The sequence below is a fragment of the Petaurus breviceps genome, unplaced genomic scaffold (assembly GCF_028583685.1).
Source record: "Petaurus breviceps papuanus isolate PSGF00001 unplaced genomic scaffold, PetGlider_PUasm1.0 176, whole genome shotgun sequence".
Lineage (NCBI taxonomy): Eukaryota > Metazoa > Chordata > Mammalia > Diprotodontia > Petauridae > Petaurus > Petaurus breviceps.
This window is the reverse complement of record NW_027185771.1, coordinates 23,494,233-23,503,330: the sequence shown is the minus strand read 5'-3', so window position 1 is coordinate 23,503,330 and position 9,098 is coordinate 23,494,233. Positions and strand designations below refer to the sequence as shown.

At 36.7% G+C, this 9,098-nt stretch overlaps 1 pseudogene; it reads left to right on the top strand.

The window, feature by feature from the left end:
• The first annotated feature begins 5,534 nt into the window (after positions 1-5,534).
• LOC138159534 (prohibitin-2 pseudogene) overlaps positions 5,535-9,098 on the top strand; it is a 42,141-nt pseudogene continuing 38,577 nt past the window's right edge.

Genomic DNA, 9,098 nt, shown 5'->3' with positions numbered 1-9,098 from the left:
TATCTATCTATCTATCTATCTATCTATCTATCTATCTATCTATCTATCTATCTATCTCTCTGTGTGTGTCTATTTCCTCCAACTACCCTAATACCGAGAAAGGTCTCATGAATTATGAATATCAATTTTAATTAGTGCTTGTGATTTTTCTTTACTGTTTACCATTCCATACTTCTCTTAAGTCTTGTATTTGAAAGTCAAATTTTCTGCTCACTTCTGGTCTTACCATCACAAATACTTAAAAATCCTCTTTGTCACTGAATATCCATTTTTCCCTTGAAATGTACTAAGCTTTGCTTGGTAGGCAATTCTTGGTTTTAACCCTAGCTCCTCTGTTTTCCAGAAAATCACATGCCAAGCCCTTTGATAGTTTAATGTAGAAGTTATTATGTCTTATGTTACTCTTTTTGTGTTTTCACAATACTCAAATTGTTTCTTCATGACTGCTTGTAATATTTTCTGCTTGACCTGGGAACTCTGAAATTTTGCTACAGTATTCCTAAAAGTTTTCCTTTTGGAATTCTTTCAATAAGTGATTGTTAGATTCTTTCAATTTATGTTTTACCCACTGGTTCTAGAATATCAGAGCAGTTTTCCTTGACAATTTCTTGAAATATGATATCTAGGCTCTTTTTTTGATCATGGCTTTCAGGTAATCTAGTAATTTTTACATTATCTCTCCTGGATCTATTTTCCAGGTGAGTGGTTTTTCCAAAGAGAGATTTTACTTTGTCTCCTATTTATCTTCATTATTTTTTTTAATAATTTCTTGATTTCCCATAAAGCCATGAGCTTTCATTTACTACATTCTAATTTTTAAGGAATCATAGTGGAAGGAATACCATGGAAAGATATAGAATAAGGGAAAGCTGGGTGTAGGTTGACTATGATTGACAAAATGGAAGGAGGTAAAAGAAGGATTGTGATTGTACATGAATTTGTGCATACTTATGTCAAGAAATTGGAAAGAAAAATATAGGAGGGTGAGTTGGGTGTACTTGTTTGTAATAATCAACATGAATTCAGAGTATGCTGACAGGGTTAAGGGATGAGTTTGTATGGGTAATAGACCCTAATCATTAGGGGCAGAAAACTCCAAAAAATAGGTTTTGGCTTCACTTGATAATTTTAAAAATTTCCTCCCCTTAATATACCCAAACACAAGGGTGTCAATTTACTGGAGAAGGGTCATGCCTGCACAGTATCAATTTCATTTCTCTGTTCAAATGCGAATATTATAACACAAAACCTGTTTAAATGTGTCATTCTTCTCCTCATCCTCATCTCTCCATAACATGAATTGTAACCATCATGATCAAGAGATTTATCAGAAAGACTTGGTCAGCTTAAATATGAATAGTCTCAGAAGACTACCCTTGAATGTTGCCCATATACCCACATATGTTCCTCACAATTCTGCCTCCAGATTTCCTGATTCTGCCTTTGACTTTAGTTTTAACTGGGGCCATTGATAAAGCCTGAAACTCCTGTCTTTTATTAAACAGGCAAATTCTTCAAACAAATTGAGAGAAGTGCCAAGGCAGACGAGTATTAAGAATTCAAAGTGTCAAGTGAGCAAGTATTTCTAGGGTTATCCCAAAGGAAGAGGCAAAAGCCAATGGTTTTAAGTAAATTGTAGCTTTGGAATAATAGAATATGGTTTACTTTAAGTCTCTCAATCAATTTCATTTAGTTACCAATTAGTAAGGCATTCTCATCACATGCTTTGCATTCTATTAGAGTCCAAGGATGGGAAATGGAAAGGGAGAAAAAAAAAATGATTCAGCATCTCCTAGACAAATTAGTCTATAATTCTTAAAAAAAGAATTAAATTAAATTAATTTGTTAAACATCTACTGTGTATGTATAAACATGGGATTCCAATGACATCCTGGCCCTTAGGAGGATGCATATAGTCTTATATTTTTATTTCATTATATACACTAAAAACATTACTCTGAGAAGGGGTCCATAGCATATGTATACATGTATATATACATATAACATGTATGTTTGAATATACATATACATATTGTCAAAATGAAGGTGATATGTAAATTCATATTATTTATTCCCTTAAAGCTATCCAGATACATACATGTATGGAGTCAGACTAAAATCTGACAACTGAGCAAAAGAAAGAAAACTTAAATACATTTTAAAACCATCCCAATTCAGGGTGGCTGTGGCACTCAAATATATCATCTCCATAAATGTTTAATCATTTGTATGAGAAAGGAATTTGTTTTTGTTTTTAATTTTTTTCTTTATTAATTTGTTTGTTTACTTTTATTTTACAAGATTCAGTTCCAAAATTTGAGTTTCAAATTTCCCTCCACTCCTTCCCCCCACCCATGAAATCAAGTATAGGATCTGCAAATAATTTCACATTAAACATTAGTCAGGTTGCAAATGAGGATTGTAACCACTGGAATATACAATGGGAAAGAGGAACAAAACCAAACAAGAAAAAGAGAGCAGGTAGTTTGTTTCAGTCTGCATTCAAACTCTGTTCTTCCTAGTTTTTTCTCTGAATGTAGACATTGCCTTCCATCATGAGACTTTTGGAGTTGTCTTATAACCTTGCATTTCTGAGAAGACTCCAGTCTATCAAATCTGGTCATCACACATATGTTGTGTCTGTTACTGCATAGAAATTTCTCCTGGTTTTGCTCTTCTCACTTAGCATCCATTTGCATAAGTCTCTCCAGGTAAATATGAAGTCTGTCTGCTCTTCATTTCTTATAGCACAATAGTTTTCCATTACATTTGTATACTACAACTTGTTTAGCAATTCCCCAATTGATAGGAATCCCCTTAATTTTGAATTTTTTTCCACCACAGGAAGAGCTAAAATATATATTTTTGTACATATGGGTGGGTCTTCCTCCCACTTCTAGAATCTCTTTGGGATACAACCCTAGAAGTGGTATTTCTGGGTCAAAGGGTATACAATTATTTATATCACTTTGGGCATAGTTCCAGATTGCTCTCCAGAATGGCTGAATCTATTCACAACTCCACCAACAATGCATTAGTGTTCCAATTTGTCCAAATCCTCTCTAGCATTTGTCATTTTCCTGTTTTTTTATCTTATCCAATCTGACGACAGAGATGTGCTACCTCAGAGATGTTTTTATTTGCATTTCTCTAATCAATAGTGAGTTAGAGCATTTTTTCATATGATTATAGATATTTTTAATTTCTACCTCTGAAAATTGCCTGTTCATATCCTTTGACCATTTATCGATTGGGAAATGGCTTGTGTTCTTATAAATTTGAATCAATTCTCTGTATATTTTGGAAATAAAGTCCTTATCTGAGACACTGTTTATAAAAATTCTTTCCCAATTTCCCACTTCTTTCTTAATCTTGGTTACATTGTCTTTGTTTGTACAGAAACTTTTCAATTTAATGTAATCAAGATTATCTATTTTGCATTTTATAATGCTCTCTAACACTTGTTTGGTTATAAATTCTTCCCTTCTCCATAAATCTGAAAGGTAAACTATTCCTTACTTTCCCAGGTTGCTTAGAGTATCAGCCTTTATACCTAGATTGTGTACCTATTTATCCTTTTATTTTTTGGGGGGGTATATGGTGTTAGATAATGGTCTATTCCCAGTTTCTGCCCTACTATATTCCAGTTTTCCTAGTAGTTTTTGTGAAATGGTGAGATTTTATCCCAAAAACTGGGGTCTTTGGATTCATCAAACAGTAGATTAAGATAGTCATTGATTGCTGAGTCTCATGTACCCAATCTATTCCATTGATCTACTACTCTATTCCTCAGCCAGTACCAAGTAGTTTTGATGACTGCTGCTTTATAATACATATTAAAACCTACATGGGGCAGTACAGGGGGAGCACAGAACATGTGGGGGCTGCAGCAGCTCAGACTAAAGAGTGGAATACAATAGAGAGAGAAGGAACCCCAGCCAGCAGACTCACCCACTCCAAGGGCAATTTCAAGTTGTCTCACCAGAATCTCACCATGGTATGGGAGGATGCATTGGAGCTGTGTAAGAGAAAGCTCAGGGACTACAGCAGAGACAGCAGCTCCTCCTGGAGCTATCAGCCTCCAGCCTGGAAGTTTAAAAATCACCTGCCTGACTTTCAAAGGACCAGGATGGCAAACTAAACTCTGGTTGCTTCTATTACTCCTCCATGATGAAGAAAACCCAGAGATAAATGTCCCACCCATGTGTAATGGAAATGCAAATTTAAAGATCTTCCCTGCCCCTAGGCTAAAGTGCACCTGGAGCCTGGGGTGGGAGGCTTGTTTTTCAGTAGATACTTCTTGATTGGCCAGTGGGTCCAGAAGGTTGTTACATTCTCTGAGCCAGGAGAATGCTGTATAAGCCCTGATGTGTAGCTTTGTTTTGGGGGCTCACTTTGAGAAGTGTTCTGTGATTTGATATGGATTCTGGGAAGCCGTTGTCCTGAGCCCCCTGGCTTTGAAAAAACCCAGATGTTGACTGGGTATGGATGTAATGGTTGGACAGTTTGAAATCTGTCTACTAGATCTGTTTCTGTCTTGATAATTCTGTCTGTGTACTTTGAAGTTCGGGGTGATTACTTTTTCCCCTGAACAAGGTAAATGATATATGTCTGACTGATTAAAGTAAGCTTGTTAACCCATTTTGAGTTGATTTCCTTTAACAAAGCAGATCCAAGAACCTGTGGTGGCAGCAAACCCTGAGGATGCTTGGGGTGCTTCCTGCTACACCATGGTAAAATCCTGAAATAGTAGAAATAGCCTCAGGCTTAGGAATGAGGGAGAAAGGGTGTAACTGAGGCAGTAGGGAGTCTGAAGAGAAGAGCAGGAGGTGTCCCAACAAGCCCCTACTCACCTGACCAGCAAAAGCCTGCCTGAGCTGTATCCCAGGGGCATAGAGGCAGAAATGTGAAGCACCCAGACCTCCCCCACAGAATACTCTGTGAGCCTCAAGGTAACTCAGGGAAAACACTGAGAATCCTGGCTGTGACCTCAATCTAGATACCCAGAGGCTATAGCACACAAAGGCAACAACTAGGCACCTAGCTCCCAGACTGAGAAGCTTGGGGCAGAGCCCTCTATACTTCAGGAGCAGAAATATACTTTAAAGGACAGGAAACAGCAATTACACTGGGTTGGAAGCAATTTGCAAAGACAATAGAATCCTATTATTCTGAATGAGAAGAATTACTTTCAGGAAAAACCATAGACCCTGTGTCCACACCTGAGACCACAGATGGAAATATGAACTGGTCTCAAGCCCAAAATGCATTCTTGGAAGAGCTCAATAAAGATTTTAAAAGCCAAATTAGGGAGGTAGAGGATAAATTTAAATCTACAGTGACCAAATTGGGAAAAAAATGTCACTGAAGAAAACAAATGCTTAAAAAGTAAAATTAATGAACTAATTGGAGAAAATACCTCCCTGAAAAAGGACCTTCAAAAACAAACCAAGGAGCATAATTCACTAAAAATTAGAATGAGTCAAATCAAAGCTCAGGTTTCTATGATGCACCAAGAGTCAATCAAACAAAACATGAAGATTGAAAAATTGGAAGAAAGAGTAAAATATCTTACCGGAAAAACAATTGACCTGAAAAACAGATCCACGAGAGATAACTTAAGAATTATTGGTCTACCAGAAAGTCATAATGAAAATAGCAGCCTGGACAACATCCTCCAAGAGACTGTCAAAGAAAACTGTCCTGAAGTCCTAATATCAGAAGGTAAAATAGTAATGAAAGAATTCACTGGTCCCCTCCTGAAAGAGATCCCAAATTGAAAACTCCAAGAAATATAGTAGCCAAATTATAGAATTACAAGACTAAGGAGAAAATGTTGCAAGCAGGCAAAAAGAAACAATTCAAATATTCTGGAACTACACTCAGGATTAAACAGGACCTAGCAGCTTCTAAAGTAAAAGATCAGAGGGATTGGAATTTGATATTTTGTAAAGCAAAAGAGCTAGGAATGCAACAAAGGATTAACTACCCAGAAAAACTGAGCATAATATTTCAGGCAAGGAGATGGTCATTTAATGAAATGATGGACTTTCAGACTTTCCTGATGAAAAAGCCAGAGTTCAATGGAAAATTTGATCTCTATTTACAAGACTCAAGAAAGACATAAAAAGGTAAACAAGGAAAACACACACTCACATATACACACATACACACACAGGCAAACATGCACATAACTTGGGAAGCAATAAGAGCAAAATGTTTATACCCCTATGTGAGAAGCTGATAACTTTCAATATAAAAATTTATATGATTATCATGTTTATACATAGATAGAATATGTGGGTAAAAATGAACTTATCTGATGATTAAAAAACACCTTATTAAGGGGGTCAAAAAGATTATAAAGGGATAAAAGAAAAGGATGAGACAGAAAAAGATGAATCATGCCATACAATGAGGCATAAAAACACACTAGAGTAGAGGAGAAGGAAAGAGGGAGAGGAACATAATTTGAACATTATTCTCACTGGTTCTGGTTCAAAGAGGGATCAAGATAATCAGTTATGTTTAAGATTCTAACATGAAAAGACACAAAAACTCATTAAATAGAGGGAAAGGAGGGAGGGAGAGGAGCACTGTATGAAATTTGCTCTCATTGATTTGGGGTCACAGGGCAAATAACATACTCTGATAAGTAGAAAAGTCTATTGTGTCCTATAAACAATAGGAAGGTAAGAGGGGGAAAGGAAGGGGGCATTAGAAGGGAGGGAAATAGTAGTAAGGGAAGAAGGTAGGTAAAGAAGGGGAAGTAAAAGGGAGGGAACACTGAGGGAGGTGGTAGTCAAAAGGAAAACCATTAAGGAGGGAAAGGGAGAAGGAAGAAACAAAATCATAAGCAGGGGAGGGAATAGGATGGAAGGAAAGAGATATGTAGTAATCATTACTGTGAATGTGAATGGGATGAACTCTCCCACAAAACAGAGGCAGATAGCAGAATGGATTAAAAACCATAATTCTGCAATATGCTGTCTATAATACATATTAAAATCTACTATGACTAGTCCACATTCCCTAACATTTCTTTGTATTAATTCCCTTGATATTCTGCACATTTTGTTCTTCCTAATGAATTTTGTTACTATTTCTTCTAGCTGTGTAAAGTAAATTTTTAGTAGATTGATTGGTATGGCACTAAATATATAATTTAATTTAGGTAAGATTGTCATTTTTATTATATTAGTTCAACCCAGCCACAAGCAATTGATTTTTTTTCCAATTAGTTAGATCTGACTTTATTTGTGTGAAAAGTGATTTTAGTTGTGTCCATATAGGTCCTGGATTTGTTTTGGCAGGTAGATTTCCAAATATTTTATAATGTCTACAGTAATGTTAAATGGGATTTCTCTTTATATATCTTGCTGTTAGATTTTGTTAAAAATATATAGAAATGCCAAGGATTTATTTGTTTTTATTTTATATCCTGCAACTTTGCCAAATTCATTTATTGTCTCTAGTAATTTTTTACTCAATTCTCTAGAATTCTCTAAGTATATCATCATATCATCTGCATAGAGTGATAGCTTAGTCTATTCTTGGCCTAATTTGATTATATCAACTTGTTTTTCTTCCCTAATTGTTACTGCTAACCGTTCTAGTACCAGATTTAATGAGAGAGGGGATAGTGGACACCCTTGTATTATCCCTGATCTTATTGGAAGTGCTTCCAGCTTATCCCCATTACACATAATACTTGCTGATGGCTTTAAATAGATGCTACATATTATTTTAAAGAAAACTCCATTTATTCCCATACTTTCTAGTGTTTTTAATAGGAATGGATGATGTATTTTGTCAAAAGCTTTCTTTCTGCATCTATTGAGATAGTCACATAGTTTCTGCTAGCTTTATTGTTGATATGATCAATTATACTGATTGTTTTCCTAATATTGAACCATCCTTGCATTCCTCAAATAAGTCCTACCTAATCAAAGTATATTATTCTTTTGATAAGTTGCTGTAGTCTTTTTGCAAATATTTTATTTAAAATTTTTGTCTTTGTATTCATGAGGGAAATTGGTCTATAATTTTCGTTCTCTGTTTTGTCTCTTCCTGATTCAGGTATCAGTACCATATTCCTGTCATAAAAATAATTTGGGGGTAGAGCAAAGGTGGTGATGTAGAAGCAGGAAAACTCCATATGTGCCCTCCATAACCACCTCAAATAAGTATAAGAAATGACTCTAAACAAACTTTAGGGTTACAGAACCCAAAAAGTGACAGAGAGAAACAAACCTTCCACTGAAGAGAGCCCAGCAAGCCGATAGTAAGGGTTCATTGCAGTGTGCAGGGAGACGAGCCCAGCCCCACAAAAATCTCCAGTTTTAGCTTCAGGGTGGCCATGACCAGCCCCTGTGGGAGGGATATTCAGGAGAGTGGATCACCAGCAACTGTGGTGGTTTCTAGCATTACCAACCCATAAATGCCATAGAGAAAGTGAAAATTCAGTGTGGACTTTGTGGGAACAGTGGTATAAGAGTGTGGTCTGGCCTCTGCCTCCAGATGGAGAAGTGGGTGAGGTGTGGCTGCTGCCACCACATGGCTGCTTTGGAGGTCCTGGCCTTCAGATTGTAGGGGAACTGAGCAACCAGTCTGAGGGGTAATTTTATTTGCTTTGACGTTCTTGGATCTACATTGTTGACTAGGGTGGATGTCCTGGGGTGAGCGACCGGTTCTCCACAGCCAGTGGAAGCTTCTGAGAGGGTCTCCAACTAATAGCTCCACCAGCTGTGAAAACTCCAGTGACTTGGGATAAAACTCTCCTCTCTGGAAGCAGAATTCTACCATGGCAAATATGTCAAGTCAAATAATTGAGTGGCAAAATGACCAAGCAAAGGAAGCAAAGAAAGCACAGCAATCCAAATTGGATTCCTTTTTGGGGGACAAAAGTATCCCTGCTTTTGGGGGGATAAAGCATGTAACAGAAGGAAGACAATGAAGGGAGAACTCCTCTACCAAAAGCTTCCAAGAAAAACATGAACTGCTTACAGGCCATAGAGGAGCTTAAGAAGGATTTTGAAAACCAAATAAGACAAGTGGAGAAAAAATTGGGAAGAGAAATAAGAATGATGCAAGAAAAT